Source organism: Canis aureus, chromosome 6 (assembly GCF_053574225.1).
Source record: "Canis aureus isolate CA01 chromosome 6, VMU_Caureus_v.1.0, whole genome shotgun sequence".
NCBI classification, from domain to species: Eukaryota; Metazoa; Chordata; class Mammalia; order Carnivora; family Canidae; genus Canis; species Canis aureus.
The window spans coordinates 57,797,711-57,814,289 of record NC_135616.1 but is presented as its reverse complement, the minus strand read 5'-3'; the positions used below and the strand labels follow the sequence as shown (position 1 = coordinate 57,814,289).

General features: G+C 40.0%; 1 long non-coding RNA gene across 1 annotated transcript; it reads right to left on the bottom strand.

The window, feature by feature from the left end:
* Positions 1-3,520: 3,520 nt before the first annotated feature.
* LOC144315221 (uncharacterized) lies at positions 3,521-12,761 on the bottom strand. Its single transcript, XR_013380972.1, has 2 exons — positions 12,384-12,761; positions 3,521-3,792 (listed from the first exon to the last, which is right to left on the bottom strand). It is a non-coding gene; the product is annotated as an uncharacterized LOC144315221 (long non-coding RNA).
* Positions 12,762-16,579: the final 3,818 nt, after the last annotated feature.

The following is a 16,579-nucleotide window of genomic DNA, read 5'->3' as shown; positions in this document are numbered from 1 at the left end:
ATACTTTCATGTGTGCTCAGCTATTCTCCTTCTGTCCACTTGTCATTTATTTGTACCCCAATTTTTCTACCTTTAGAAGGGGCATGAAGTTCAGCCATGATGCTAGTCCAGATTGCTGGCAGCTACCCTCATCTAGCAAGCGACTCTCCTTCAATTTGTTCAATGATTCAATGATTGGCAAATGATTGGTCTAGTCCCCACCCTACACTGAAATGCACACACACAATGTTGAATCTCTTGTGTTGCTTCTTTTTTTTTTAATATTTTATTTATTTATTCATGAGAGACACACACAGAGAAAGAGAGAGACAGACAGACAGACAGAGGGAGAAGCAGGCTCCATGCAGGGAGCCTGACGTGGGACTCGATCCCAGGTCTCCAATATCAGGCCCTGGGCTGAAGGCAGTGCTAAACCACTGAACCACCCAGGCTGCCCTCTTGTTTTGCTTCTTAAGGAGACACAGCCCACAGTCATCCTGCACTCTTCCCTTCTTTCCCTGCCCGCATTCAACTGTTAAACACTAATTGCTGGTCAATTGCTCTGCTTTTCATCTGTCTGTGGTCATAAATTGTTCTACAAACTAATCCAATAAAATTGTGTCTCCTTTATTTATTTATTTTTTTAAGAGAGAGAGAGAGAGAGAGAGCGCACATATGTGAGTGTGGAGGGGAGGGGCACAGAGAGAGGGAGAGAGAGAATCCCATGCAGGTTCCATGCTCAGTGCAGAGCCTGATGCAGGGATCTATCTCATGACCCTGAACCAAAATCAAGAGTCCAGTATTTAACTGACTGAACTATCTAGGTGCCCCAAATTGTGTTTCCTTTAAAGGAATAGTTTCTGAAGTTTTTCTAACTCCCAGAGAATTCCTCCCAGCTGTCCTATTCCTCTATTCTCTCTCACACACTAGCCAGCCTACAGTCTAGTCTGTATATTCATCACATGCAGGAATTTCTTTCCAATTCCAGTTGCATTTCACCACAACCTCCAGTATTCAAACCTTAGGCTTGAACTTCTGCAAGCTCTGTCAAGAATACAGTCAGTTCCTTTGGAAACCGACACCTTCTGAGGAGATTAGGAAGAAGAAGCTGTGTAATGGACTGCTTCTTTTCCTAGGCAACATTTCTCAGCAAGAGCTCTGGAGCTGGGGTTAGGAACAGTGCATGTTCCTCTCAAAGTAGGTGCTGAGTGCTTAGTGAAGTAAGGAGGGGCAGCAGCCTTAGATCCCCTTGGCTTGCCTCTCCTGGCATGGAACAGTTGCTCCTCAGCTGTGGCCAGGACTATTGGACCCCAGTCTTCTCAGCATGCTATGACCAGGCCCTGGACTGCACCTGACTCACACAATAGACCCTACTCCCCAAGTTAGCAGTCATTTAACTCGCAGCAGTGCCATAGACACCCACACACGTTCCCTTGATATTAATAGAACATCTCAGTTCATTCTCTTTCTGCCTACTGCCATCAGGATGTCCACATTTAAAAATTATTCCCTCTTAACAACCAAAAATTCTTCAGTTAACTTAATGTAAGTTGGAAGAAGTTGGCCTTCCTGTCTTTTTCCTTTGGAAAGTATGATATAATCATATCCTCACTGACATGCAAGGCTTTTTCTTACCAAAATGAGGGATCACTTTTCTTCCAGGCTTTATTATATTTATCCATTCCTGAAAGATAGGACGTTCTGAGGTTTATTATAATAAAAACAACAATTTGAAGGGTAGCAGAATATACCATCCCCAAATGTGCCTCTTTGGCAGAAGGATTATTTTAAACTGATTATTTTTAAGAAATTGTAGACCCTAGAGAGCTCTGAAAACAGAAATTACCCTTTTGTAAGAGAAATTTACATTTGTAAAAGAAATTTACATTAAAAAGGGGGCCTGTACCAGGAAGAGAGCTATTACTACAGAGCTAATACCTGCATGGCAGGGCAACCTTTGCTTACCAAGCATTTTTTCTCAACTTCCTGTGACTCGCCTTTCCTTCTTTGAAGTCCCAAACCCCTAAACCTTTCCTTAGCTCATGATGGTGTATAAGCCTCAATCCTCTAGTCCCTTTTTGAGTGTCATATCTTTTAGGGGCTCCCATTAAGTAATTAAAACATAACTTAAAAATTTATTTTCCTGTTAATCTGTCTCCTTACCCCAGACTCCTAAATGTTGGCCCATTCTCAGCCTGACCAGTATATATTGCCCTGAGAATAAACTGGCCTCCAGGGTAATAAAACAAATTCTCTGATCTACTACTTGAACATGCCACTGTTAACCTTAAAAATAAAAACTGCCAATTACTTTACCACCCAAGGATGGATTTATTTGGGAATAAAAGAGAGTACAATCTGGAATAAACAAACTGTGGCAAAATCTTCCCCAAGTCCAGGGAATAAAAGAAGGGCACCTTATTTCAAGGAGAAAAGGGGTAAATTGGAAAGGCTGTTATAAACTACAAGTCTGTTGGAATAAACAGGGAACTCAAAGCGTGCAGCTTCTCATTGGCAGAGCTGTTGCAGGGGAGGGAGAGTTTGGGAGGAAAGTGGCTCTTCTGGCTGGGTAGTGTCCACATGCAAGGTGAAGTCTAGGTAAGGTCAAGCCCTATAGTCAAGTCCTCTCTGTCTGTTGGGTCTCCAGTTGACTCTGAGTGGTGGGGCAGAAACCTCCTGATGCCATGTTTTTGTTTCTGTTTTTTAAGATTGATTGATTGGGATCCCTGGGTGGCGCAGCGGTTTAGCGTCTGCCTTTGGCCCAGGGCACGGTCCTGGAGACCCGGGATCGAGTCCCATGTGGGGCTCCGGGTGCATGGAGCCTGCTTCGCCCTCTGCCTATGTCTCTGCCTCTCTCTCTCTGTGTGACTATCATAAATAAATAAAAATTAAAAAAAAAAAGATTGATTGATTGGTGATAGACACAAAGAGAGAGAGAGAGAGAGAGAGAGAGGCAGAGACACAAGCAGAGGGAGAAGCAGGCTCCATGCCGGGAGCCCAATGCGGGACTCGATCCCGGGACTCCAGGATCGCGCCCTGGGCAAAGGCAGGCGCCAAACCACTGAGCCACCCAGGGATCCCCCTCCTGATGCCATTTTAGTGAGGTTTTCCACGATTATGCTTCACACCACCCATTCGCTTCACTTCCTCACACCTAGTTCTTTCTAGCTTTGTTTCTAGCTTTGTTTATTCTTCTCTTTTTCTAACTCTTGAGTGCTGCTAGCACACCTTGTGGTCAAAACATTCTCCCTGTTAGGATAATCACCCTCCCCCACTTGCAATAGTGATTTTTCCCTCTCTTGCTATAGGGTGTCCTGCTTAGCAATGGGCCTACATGTCCCTCTCCCTCCCAGTCTGCTCCTCCTCTCACGTAATCTCTATCTAAAATAAATAAGTAAAATCTTTAAAATAAATAAAAAATAGAGTAGGCTAGATGCCCAACATGAGGCTTGAACTCAAGACCCTGAGATGGAGAACCACGTGTTCTACTAACTGAACCAGCCAGGTGCCCCACAATAACACTTTTGAATACAATCTCTCCTTCACTAAACCCAGATTTGGTTTTTATTCCAGTCTTATCTCTAATTTCTCTTGGTATTGCCTATCCTGTGACATCCTGAACATAAGGGTTTTATGTTTTATGGTTAACCTTGAGTTAACGCTCAGGATGAGACATGGAGCAGATTGTTGCTGTCCTAGCTAAGGTCATCATAGAGCAGCTAGCTTCCAGCCAATCCAGCAGACACATGAGAGGGTCCAGGTGAGACCTGAAGAACTCCCAGTAGAGCTCAGAGGAAAGAGGAAACTGCCAACCTGTAGAATAAGGAACTCAGTAAGTGGTGTTTTGTTTTGTTCTTTGTTCTTTGAAAGATTATTTATTTATTTATTTATTTATTTATTTATTTATTTATAGAACACAAGTAGGAGGGGCAGAAGTAGAGGGAGAGAGAATCTGAAGCTGAAGCAGACTCCTTGCTGAGTGTGGAGCCCAACACAGCTCTCAATTCCAGTACCTTGAAACCAAGAGTCAGACGTGTAACCAACTCTACTACCCAGGTGCCCCAAGTGGTATAGTTTTAGGCCTCTAAGTTTGAGTATTTGTCATGCAGCAGTAGGTTAATGATACAGTGAACACATGAAGGAAAAAATGAACAAATGAATAAATGAACAAATGAATAATGTTCATTTAATAATGAAACTCTGGAGATTGTGTTCCTTCCTAAGTAGGAGGAAGGCAAACCAGGACTTCCGAAGTAGACTGCTACTGGGGCTTCCGATCTGAGATGATATAGAGTATATGAGCTGATGAGGATAAAAATATGACTTTTGAGTATATTTTTGAAACTTTAGTTGCTATGGGGGTGTTTGGAAGTGTATCAAATGTATCACCCACCAAAAATATGGAGTCGTGATACTAAGAGGATATTAATGACTTCTCTGTGAGTCATGCATTCACCTTAGACTAGAAAGTATCTTCGTGATGTTGTGAAAAGTCAAAATCACGTAGGAAGTTGGATTCGTTTTTAAGGCAACTTTAAAATATGACAGCATCTTGGGATGCCTGGGTGGCTCAGTGGTTGAGTGTCTGCCTTTGGCCCAGGGCATGATTCTGGAGACCCAGGATCGAGTTCCACGTTGGGCTCCCTGCATTGGAGCCTGCTTCTCCCTCGCCTGTGTCTCTGCCTCTCACTCTGTGTCTCTCATGAATAAACAAATAAAATCTTAAATATATATATATATATATATGTATATATATGTATATATATATATGACAGCATCTTAATTTGATATCCACTTAGTAAAAATGTATGTACCTTGCCCTCAATATACCAGGCACGTTGCCAGATGCTAAGAATAGATCAGAAATGACAGTCATTGCAGTCAAGGACCTGACAACCTAGTTGAAAGATACCAACAATTACAATGCTAACTGCAATGACCAGTAAGGGATTTATTGCCTGTGTAAATAAATACTTGGGGTCAGTTATGGCTAGATTCAGGTCTAAAATGCTATGGTCAGAAGTTCATTTCTCTCTGTTTATTAATGCTTTTCTCTATTTTGGTCTCATTCTTGGCTTCCACATGGTAGCAAGGTGGTACCAACATGGTGTCAACAGTTTCATTCCCTATGACCTCTTTGGCTTTAGAGCCAGCAAGAAAAAAACAAACTCTCCTTCCTATATGTCCCAGCAAAAGCTCCTCTTTCTTCAGTAATTTGTCCATTCCTGAACTAATCATTTCTGGTTGGAGGGGTGGGAGAGGCACTAAGAATGTGACTCACTGTTTGGTTTAAGTCTGGATTATATCTTACACTTGGAGTTTTGGGGTTTGGATTCTCTCCAGAGCCACATGGACTGGAAATGAGAAAGAACACAGATCTCCATGGGTCACCAGAGGTAAAGCAAATAGATGGTGGTATTCAAAACACAATCACTATAGATTAGAGAAGATCTATGTTAAAAAAAAAAAAAAGATCTATGTTTTGTCATCCTTAGTTACTGCAAAAATTTATCTGCAGGCTGCAGGTTATGGTTTCTCTTTTTATGTTGGCCTTTTTTTTTTTTTTTTTTTAACATGTAGGAGTTAAATTTGTATTGTTCTTGTTGTTAAATATGTCCATCCTTTTTTCAGTGATTTTTTTTTTTCAGGACCTTTAAGCAAATTCTCAATAATTCTTACCACACTACTGATTATGTCTTCTTTACTCATGGGGAAAAAAATGAAAACAAATCGGCAGTTGAAGGGAAGGAAAAATACTTTTCTACTTTCAAGGTCTTCCAGCTGGATGAAAAATTATTAAATTTACCAGCAGATTAACAGAGGAAAAAAAACACAAAGTTTTAATATGTGCACACAGAGATCCAATAATAAAATTGAGATGTAAAGAAATGACCAAGGCAGGGACGCCTGGGTGGCTCAGTGGTTGTGTCTGCATCCAGCTCCGGGCATGATCCTGGAGTTCTGGGATTGAGTCCCTGCATGGAGCCTGCTTCTCCCTCTGCCTGTGTTTCTGCCTCTCTCTGTCTCTCATGAATAAATCAAATCTTAGAAAAGAAAAGAAAAGAAAAGAAGAAAAGAAAAGAAAAGAAAAGAAAAGAAAAGAAAAGAAAAGAAAAGAAAAAAGACAAGACCAAGGCAGGCAGTTTTCATAATTTTTAACCAAAGAAACAATTAATCCGTGAGTAACTGACAGCTTTTTAAAAAACCCTTAAATTTGGGAGTTTTGATAGTAAGGAATTCTTTTTTTTTTCATGAAAAAATAAAAATCTTTAAAAAAAGAAAAGAAAAAGCAAATTGCAACAGCTTACTGTTAAAAATGGCTCCTGGCTATCTCTATTAGTTCCGTAGTGCTGCTGTAACAAAATACTTCAGGCATGGTGGCTTCAACAACAGATATTTCGACATGGGACTGGATCCCGGGTCTCCAGGATCACACCTCAGGCTGCAGGCGGCGCTAAGCCGCAGCGCCACCGGGGCCACCCCTACCCTAAATACCTTAATTTTAACTTAATCAACTCTTTAAGGACCCTATCTCCAAAGGTAGTCACATTCAGAGGGACTAGGAATTAGGGCTTCAGCATATGAATGGGGGCAGGGGTACAGTTTAGCCCATATCACCTCTTAACTTTATATTCCCCCACCCCCACCCCTCTGCCACAAGCTGCTTTAGCACACTGGCTTTTGAGCTTCAACTACTAAGCCTTCCCCCTACAAAGGGCCTTTGTACCTTCTGTGATAATCTCCAACTACAATGATCCTCTCCTGCCATTCCCTTGGCCCACTTTCTTTTTTCTTTTTTTTAAAGATTTTATTTATTTATTCATGAGAGACACACAGAGAGAGAGGCAGAGACACAGGCAGAGGGAGAGGGAGAAGCAGGCTCCATGCAGGGAGCCTGATGTGGGACTCGATCCCGGGACTCCAGGATCACTCCCTGAGCCAAAGGCAGGCACTCAACCGCTAAACCACTCAGGTATCCCCCACTTTCTTTTTTCATTCAGGTCTTTGGTCAAACATTAGTCTCAGTGATGGTTTTCACCAATTGAATCAAAATACCATTTCCATCAGTCAACTTCTTTCCATAGAATCTATCTACTGACTTAATATATTTATGAGCATACAAAGCTTATAAGGAAGGAAGTTTGTGTAACTACCATATCTCCAGAACTTGAAACAGTGGTTGATACAGGACAAGTACCCAATAAATGTTTGTTGAATGAATAAATGTTATTCATTTATTTATTATATATTTATTATTATATATATTTATTTATATATATTTATATATTATATATATTTATATATAAATATATTTATATTATATAGTTATTATTATATATATTATTATTATTTTTTATTTATTATTATATAAATGTTATTCATTTATTCAAGACTGACACACTGAATCTCTACAAATGAGTAATTAATTTATGGTTGAAAATCATCTGCTAATCATGTCTCTCAGGAAAACAAAAATCATTATTATTTTACTTTAATTTATTAAGTGACCTCTACCCCCCCCAATATGTGGCTGAAACTCACAGCCCTGAGATCAAGGGATCAAGAATCACATCCTCTACTGACTGAGCCAGCCAGGGACCCATGGAATCAAAAATTATTAAAAGAAACAAGTGGAGGGGCACTAGGGCAGCACAGTTGGTTAAGCGTCTGAATTTTTGTATTGGCTCAGATTGTGAGGTCTCGTGCTTTGGATTCTCTCTGTCCTTCCCTTTGCCTCCCCTCCTTATGCTGTCTCTCTAAAATAAGTAAATAAATCTTTAAAAAACAAAAACAAAAATAAAACAAGTGGAACTATTTGGTAGGAAACGTAATAATTGATAGAATAATAGCAGATGAGGGATGCTTGGGTGGCTCAGTAGTTGAGAGCCTGCCTTCGGCCCAGGGCGTGATCCTGGAGTCCTGGGATCAAATCCCACATCGGGCTCCCTGCATGGAGCTTGCTTCTCTCTCTGTCTGTCTCTGCCTCTCTCTGTGTATCTCTTACGAATAAATAAATAAAATCTTTTAAAAAAAGAATAATAGCAGATGAATGCAAATTAGTGATATAAGATTACTAGAAAGTAAAAAAGAATATAAATATACAAATAATAAAATATAATATATAAATTATAGGTATATATAAAAACGTAGGAACTTTATATATATATTGCTAAAGGGTAGAGCAAAGAGAAATAAAACTTCCAAATCCAATTAATTAAAACCTCAGAAAGAAAAAAAAAGGGAGGAACTATACAATGAAATTATACGATGTGATGATTCATTTCCCAGAAATGAATAAAAAGAAAAAATAACTCAGATTGAAAAGGCCCTTAGAAAAAAAAAAAAGAAAAGAAAAGGCCCTTAGAGGGGCAAACACAAAAGATATGAATAAAGGACATGATCTCAGGTTGCAGTACCAACACAGAGTGAGGTCTGGAGGTGGGGAATGACACAGACATAAGCAGTTTTACTCCAAAGCCTACAACCTTCTCCACTATGCCCTAAATGGTAGAGCATACTGATTTCCCAAAGATGTGGAAAAGATTACATTAGGCTCAATATGAAAGTTCAGAAATATTACCTATGACTTGATCATTATTTTACTTTATTATTATTTTTTAATATTTTATTTATTTATTCATGAGAGACACACAGAGAGAGAGAGAGAGAGGCAGAGACACAGGCAGAGGGAGAAGCAGGCTCCATGCAGGGAGCCAGATGTAGGACTCCATCCCAGGTCTCCAGGATCATACCCTGGGCAGAAGGCGGCGCTAAACGGCTTAGCCACCCAGGCTGCCCCCATTATAGTATTACTCAGGATAGTTGCAGTGCCCTAAAAATCCTCTATACTCCATCTATCCCTCCTTCCCTCTTCCCTGAATTCCCAGATATCACTGATATGTTTACTGTCTCCATATTTTGCTTTTTCCCGAATGTCATATGTTAAAATTATAGTTTGTAGTCTTTCACACTGGCTCCTCTCACTTAGCGATAATCTGTCCCTTCAGGGTGCATGGATGTGGAAACAGGCATATAAGTGACTACTTGGTAAATGCTAAAGGAAGGAGGATTTCATTTGTATAGTGACAGGGTTGAGAGTATCTCAGAACTGGGTGAATGTTGAATTTCCATCTTCCTCCCTCCACTACTCCCCTGTTCCATTAGGTGATTCAGTGTTATCTAAGAGTTTATTCAGCCTTTCTATGTATCCTTTACCCATATTAGGAGCCCTGCTTATCTAGATGATTCATTTTCTTGAGAGCTTTTCAGGGTTTTTAGCCTATAGGCAAAACTTACCACTGCCAGCCTTTTTAGGTATAGTTGAATGGAGAGGGCTTAATCACAGGTCCTGGTTTTGATCTGACAAATGTATACATCCTCTGTTCTGGAAGTGGAGGTGGTCAGTGCCTACCTGTCACTGGCATGTATTAGTTCTAGACTTATCACAGTTATCCAAGTAGGAAAAGAGGAACCACCAAAGGAACAATAACTGATTTAATGAGCCATTTATAGTTTCACTGTACCATCTGTATGTACTTAGATCAACTGTTCCACAGGTAGTCTTTAAATTAATTATCATAACTAATGCTAGAAGGCTTTATCATGCTTGGGGCTCCATTGGAAAAAGGCTTTGTTGCTCCCCAGTACCTTTCTCCTTAATATGTTTCGGACATGACTTTGTCTACTCCAGATTCTTCATTACTCTATACACATAAATATCATAAAATCTATGTAATATGTATAGATATATATCCTAGCATACTAATATATAATGCATACATTATATATACTATATATGATATATACTACATATATAAGTTAAATGCTATCTGCTATATGCAGTGAACGCACATATACATATAGATTCAAATGTACATATATCTTTGAGAAACTCCCCAAATTTTCTTGTTCACTGCTGGTCTTCCATTATGTTTTATGGTGCTGTTAAGGATTTATTCCTTTAAAGATCTCATTCATTTTCTTTTCAAGGCTTTTTCAGAAAGAGAAGAGGCAAATGTGTGATCTCAGTCTGCCATCTTGAACCAGAAGTCACGAGGAGTTTTTCATTTTTGTCATAAATTCTAGTTCTGTATTCATTCGTAGAGTTGAATAAGAGGGATAAATGACATGCTGTCTCAACAAACCAAGTTTCAAAGCTCCCCAGATTTTTTTGTCCTTTCACTGAGATGAAAGAATCCCTTGCAATATAAAAATGCGTTAAGTATAAAAAAATAATGGAAAGAAAATTCCTATCAAGAAAGCAGGAGCATTGTTCTGCCATGATTTACGAAGAAATACTCAGTAATGATGTCTAGAGATGGGTATTTAAATTTACCAGTCAATATACATTTGTATTGATATGGTATTAAATTAATCAATATTTAATAAGTGTACTAAATGAAGGCAATTAGTCTACTGTAATGTCAGAGGGTGAGATGAAGAAAAGGAACACATTTTCTCAGTACACTGTTTCTCTAAAGAAACCATTCAAAGAGATCATTATCTTATTAAGCTGTTCTTTGGAAGAAGCAAATTCTCAACCTGTGTAGATAAACCAGGAAGTATTTCATGTCACCTAATCAACCAACAAATATTCATTGAGCAATACGTAATCTATACCACATATAATAGGCAGATTAAAAGCACTGTCAAAGATGTCCATGCCTTGATGCCTGGAACATGTCAATATATTATGTTACAAAACAAAGAGATTTTGCAGATAGAATTTGCTGACTTTTAGAGAGATTATTTTGAATTATTTGGGTGGGTCCAATGTAGTCACATAGGCCCTTAAAAAGTGAAGCAGGAAGGCAGAAGCATCAGAGGGATGCAGTGTCAGAAGGACTTGACCTATTGTTGCTGGTGAGGGAGGTAAGGGCCCAGGAGCCAAAGAATGCAGGTGAGTAGAAGCTGAGATGATAGCCAGGAAGGAAATAAACCTATGACTTCAGTCCTATGACTACATAAAATTCAATTCTGCAAACAACCTGAAGTAGCCTAGGGGCAGATATCCCCAGAGCCTCCAGAAAGGAAAGCAGCTCTTCTGACACCTTGATTTGTATCTTGTGAGACTTGACAGTGAAACCAGCAAGCCTAAATTATGTTGTTTTGAGCTGTTAAATCTGTGGTAACTTGTTACGTTAGCAATAGAAAAATAATACATTTCTATTGACACTGCAGTGGATACTAACACTGAATTCAATTTTTTTTTAAAAAAAGATTACATTTATTCATGAGACACAGAGAGAAAGAGAGAGAGAGAGAGAGAGAGGCAGAGGCAGAGGAGGAAGCAGGCTCCATGCAGGGAGCCCAATGTGGGACTCAATCCTGGGTCTCCAGGGATCCCGCCCTGGGCTGAAGGCGGTGCTAAACCGCTGAGCCACCTGGGCTGCCCTGAATTCAATTTTTAGTATGGAATTCGGCTTGTAATTTCTTTTCTTTTTTTAAAGATTTTATTTATTTATTTATTCATGAGAGACACAGAGAGAGAGAGAGAGAGAGAGAGAGAGGCAGAGACACAGGCAGAGGGAGAAGCAGGCTCCATGCAGGGAGCCTGATGTGGGACTTGATCTCAGGTCTCCAGGACCAGGCCCTGGGCTGAAGGTGGCGCTAAACCGCTGAGCCACCCAGGCTGCCCTGTTTTAAACACATCTTGATTCTAGTACACACGTTCCCAGATTGTTTGGTTATGCCGTGTTGCATGGATGGGTGGTCAAATCCATGGAGCAAAAGATTTAATGTTACCTACTTCAATTTCAACATGAGGTGTTTTTTTTTTTTTTTTCTTATGTCCTTTATTATCTGTCTACACCTCATGATGACACCAATTGTTCTCTTGAATTCATTAGAATTCATTAGGCCTCTTTCTGTTTTGGTTTATTACATTCAAGCAGATCTAAACCTACCCATATATTCATTAAATACATACATATTACCGACGAGCAAATGTTTTTCTAGTCCATGTTGTTTTTTCCCAGTCTTGAGCATTTTTTTTTTAAACTAACTAACTCGTGCAACCCGAGTGGCGTAGGGTTTAGCGCTGCCTTCAGCCTGGGGCGTGATCTTGGAGACCTCGGATAGAGTCCCACGTTGGCTCCCAGCATGGAGCCTGCTTCTCCCACTCCCTGTGTCTCTGCCTCTCTCTCTGCGTCTCTCATGAGTAAATAAAAAAAATCTTTAAAAATAAAATAAAACTAACTATTCAGTAAGTTGCATTCATATTCACACAGTTCCACCTGTAATCTTTCATCGTTACAATATTTCTGTTTGGCCTAGGACCTATTTTACAACTGCCTTGACTAAAATAGCTAGTAGTAGCTTGCCAAAGAGGTGCTTTAATAAAGGAAATTAACCTCTTTTAATATGTTGACTGACTTACCAAGGTATTAACGCTATTAGTTTACCTTCTCTAAAGAAGTGCTTGTAATTTCACATAGGAAGACTGGGAGAATAGAATAGAATAGAATAGAATAGAATAGAATAGAATAGAATAGAATAGAATAAAAGCTAACAATGCGGGTCGCCTGGGTGGCTGTGAATGGCGTGATGCTGGAGACCTGGGATCGAGTCTAATAATAAATAAATAAAATAAAATCTTAAAAACAAATAAAGCTAACAATGCCATTCTAGCAATGAAAACCTTGTGGTAGACATTTTCGGAAGAGAGTTGTCTGCAAATAGTAACTCTTAATAAATTGTAATTCTCCATAGGTAACTGTCTACCTCTGTTTTTTTTTTTTTTTCCTACCTCTGGTTTTAATGCGTGAGTTGGAGCTTTTCATTTTAGCAGTAGATGATGGATTATTTTCTTCTAGATGTATTATTATGCTATTGCATTGTAGAAATTTTTCTAAAAAAAAAAAAAAAAAAAAAGGAAATTTTTCTATCTCTCCTGTCCATTCACACTGACAAATATATTTTTTTCTCCCTAACTCAGTTTAGCTTTTTACTACTGTGTTTATTTCACATCTCTTATTTTTTTTTAAAACAGGACAACCCCATTAAATTAAAAAAATAACAGGAAGCTATTATTCAATAAGAGACTTGGTTGGACAGCAAACAGGGAGAACAGGTAGCAAACTCCAAATTTTTTTTTTTTTTTTAATTTATTTATGATAGGCACACAGTGAGAGAGAGAGAGAGGCAGAGACACAGGCAGAGGGAGAAGCAGGCTCCATGCACCGGAAGCCCGACGTGGGATTCGATCCTGGGCCTCCAGGATCGCGCCCTGGGCCAAAGGCAGGCGCCAAACCGCTGCGCCACCCAGGGATCCCTTTTTTTTTTTTTTTTTTTGGTAGCAAACTCTAAAGATGAATCAGACAGATAAAGCTTTTTAGAAAAGTTTTTTTTTTTTTTAAGATTTTATTTATTTATTCATGACACACACACACACACACACACACAGAGGCAGAGACACAGGCAGAGGGAGAAGCAGGCTCCATGTAGGGAGCCCGATGCAGGACTCCATCCTGGGATTCCAGGATCATGCCCTGAGCCAAAAGCAGACGCTCAACTGCTAAGCTACTCAGGGATCCCTAGAAAGGATCTTTTTTTTTTTTTTTTTTTTTTTTTTTTATTTATGATAGGCACACAGTGAGAGAGAGAGAGAGGCAGAGACATAGGCAGAGGGAGAAGCAGGCTCCATGCACCGGGAGCCCGACGTGGGATTCGATCCTGAGTCTCCAAGATCACGCCCTGGGCCAAAGGTAGGCGCCAAACCGCTGCGCCACCCAGGGATCCCCCTAGAAAGGATCTTTTTTGAGAGATCGGTTACCAAAAGGCAGGACTAGTTGGAGGTAGAAACTAGCAGCCTTATTTCTCTTATATATTATATTTGGATAAGGCACTTTGTTTTTTATTTACTATTTATAGATTTTTTTTAAAATTTTTATTTATTTATGATAGTCACACAGAGAGAGAGAGAGAGAGAGAGAGAGGCAGAGACACAGGCAGAGGGAGAAGCAGGCTCCATGCACCGGGAACCCGACGTGGGATTCGATCCCAGGTCTCCAGGATCGCGCCCTGGGCCAAAGGCAGGCGCCAAACCGCTGCGCCACCCAGGGATCCCTATTTATAGATTTTTTAAAAAAAATTATTTATTTATTCATGAGAGACACAGAGGCAGAGAGAGAAGCAGACTTCATGCAGGGAGCCTGATGTGGGACTTGATCTCGGGATCCCCAGGATCGCACCCTAGGTGGAAGGCAGGCGCTAAACCACTGAGCCACCCAGGGATCCCTAGATTTTAAATCATCTCTATACCCAACATGGGGCTCGAACTCACAACTTCAATATCAAGAGTCACATGTTATTCTGACTGAGCCAGCCAGGTGCCCCTGGATTAGCCACTTTGGAACTCCGTCCAGAAAGTTGTCTTCTTGGCAATTCCATTGCATCTTACTTCATTAACAATATTTTCATAAAAGACTTTGGATTTTTGTCTTGTCATTTTTGTCATTTATGTGATTAATATATTTAACAATGTGATGGAATTTTTTCAATTAGTAAGGCTTAGTTTTTATTCTACATTGTTTCATTTTTCATAATGTTTTCTTATCTTCTCCTATTTGCTTCTTTTCCTGAGTTGTCTGACTTCCTCAGTATGTGTGTGTTGTGTGTGTTTTGCCATGCTTCCTCTTTTCTCTTCTGCTTTTCCAGAACATCCTGCCTAGAAACGAATAAGGACTGTGCACTTTGAAAATAGTCTTTATAGATTTAACTGATATAAAAGGGAAATTCCATTACATCACATCTCCTATCTCCTCAGCTTCCTTTTTTAAATTTAGATTTTACTGAAGCCAGGTTCCAAAGAGGTAATACAAAGCACTGATGATTTTTTCCTAGGAGACTTCTCAGCTAAGGTCATACTACTTTTGTCCTCCCAGTAAGCTACCTGGAAGGAAGAGACTTTTTTAAAATATATTTCTTGGACATTCCCTACTTAATGATCACAGTGTTTCTCAAAGAGTTAGGTTCACTTGGGTGCTGCTAAGAATGCATATTCCACAGGCGCTACCCTAGACCTAGAATCTCAGGAACCTGTAGTTTTACTTTTCATGTACTGGACTTTCACCTGTGCCTCAACCTGAATTTTTGGTCATTGCTAGATTTGCTTAGTTGAATATATTTTTCATCTACTTACTCAATACATCCCAAACTAAAGCATCCACTGGACATCTCCCATTCTGTCATCATGCTATCATCCCTGGACTCACCTTTTAGTCATTCTTCTCTGTATTCCATCATTTTTTTTTTAAAGATTTTATTTACTTATTCATGAGAGACACAGAGAGACAGGGGCATAGACACAGGCAGAGGGAGAAGCGGGCTTCATGCAGGGAGCCGGATGTGGGACTCCATCCAGGGTCTGCAGGATCACAACCCCTGCTGCAGGTGGCGCTAAACCGCTGCACCACCGGGGCTGCCCCCATCATTTTTTTTAAAAAAGATTTTATTTATTTATTCATGAGAGACAGAAAGAGAGGCAAAGACATAGGCAGAGGGAGAAGTAGGCTCCCCGAGGGAAGCCCTATATGGGACTCGATCCCAGGACTCCAGGACCATGCCCCGAGCCAAAGACAGATGCTCAACCACTGAGCCACCCAGGTACCCCTTTATTCTATCACTTAAAAAATAGATTTATTTAAGTAATCCCTGTAACTAACATGGGGCTCAAACTCATGACCCCGAAATCAATAGTCAAACACTTCTGTCTGAGGCAGCCTGGTACCCCTGGATTCCATGATTTTTTACTTCATCAATTTATTGGCCTTTGTGCTAAGTCCTGGGAAAGACAGTAATGAATAAGACAGACATTGCATCATGCCCTCGGGGATGGTAAAGATTCTTTCACCGAGAATAACTTTATCCTATAGATTCTTTTGTGTTTTTCTCAGAATACTACTCTACTTTCTTTGTCAGCACCCTAATCTAGAATATCACTTATGTTTGGACTCCCACCATTTTTTCCTAATTAGTTTCTTTGCTCCAAATCTCTCACCTCTTCTGAAAGATTAGTTTGCTGAAAACTTAATCTTCAAAACACTTTGAATATATTTTACCCCCTTGAAATGCTTTGTTTCCAACTGCCTGTAGGTGGATTCAAGGCTTTTTACAATCTGGTTCCCAGATGAGTTTTTGCTGAATAAACTTTCCTCCCTATAAAATAGATATTTGAATTGGATATAGGCATTTGTTAAAAAAGATTTTTTATTTATCTATTTATTCATGAGAGACACAGAGAAAGAGGCAGAGACATAGGCAGAGGGAGAAACAGGCTCCACGCAGGGAGCCTGATGTGGGCATTGATCCTAGGATCATGCCCTGGGCCAAAGGCAGGCACCAAACCGCTGAGCCACCCAGGCGTTCCTAGGTGTTTTTACTTATTTATTTTCTGGGCTCATGACTTTAATTGCACTTTATTTTTTAAAAAAATATTTTATTCATTTATTCATGATAGTCACACACACACACAGATAGGCAGAGACATAGGCAGAGGGAGAAGCAAGCTCCATGCAGGGAGCCCAACGTGGGACTTGATTCCGGTCTCCAGGATCACGCCCTGGGACAAAGGCAGGCGCTAAACCACCCAGGGATCCCC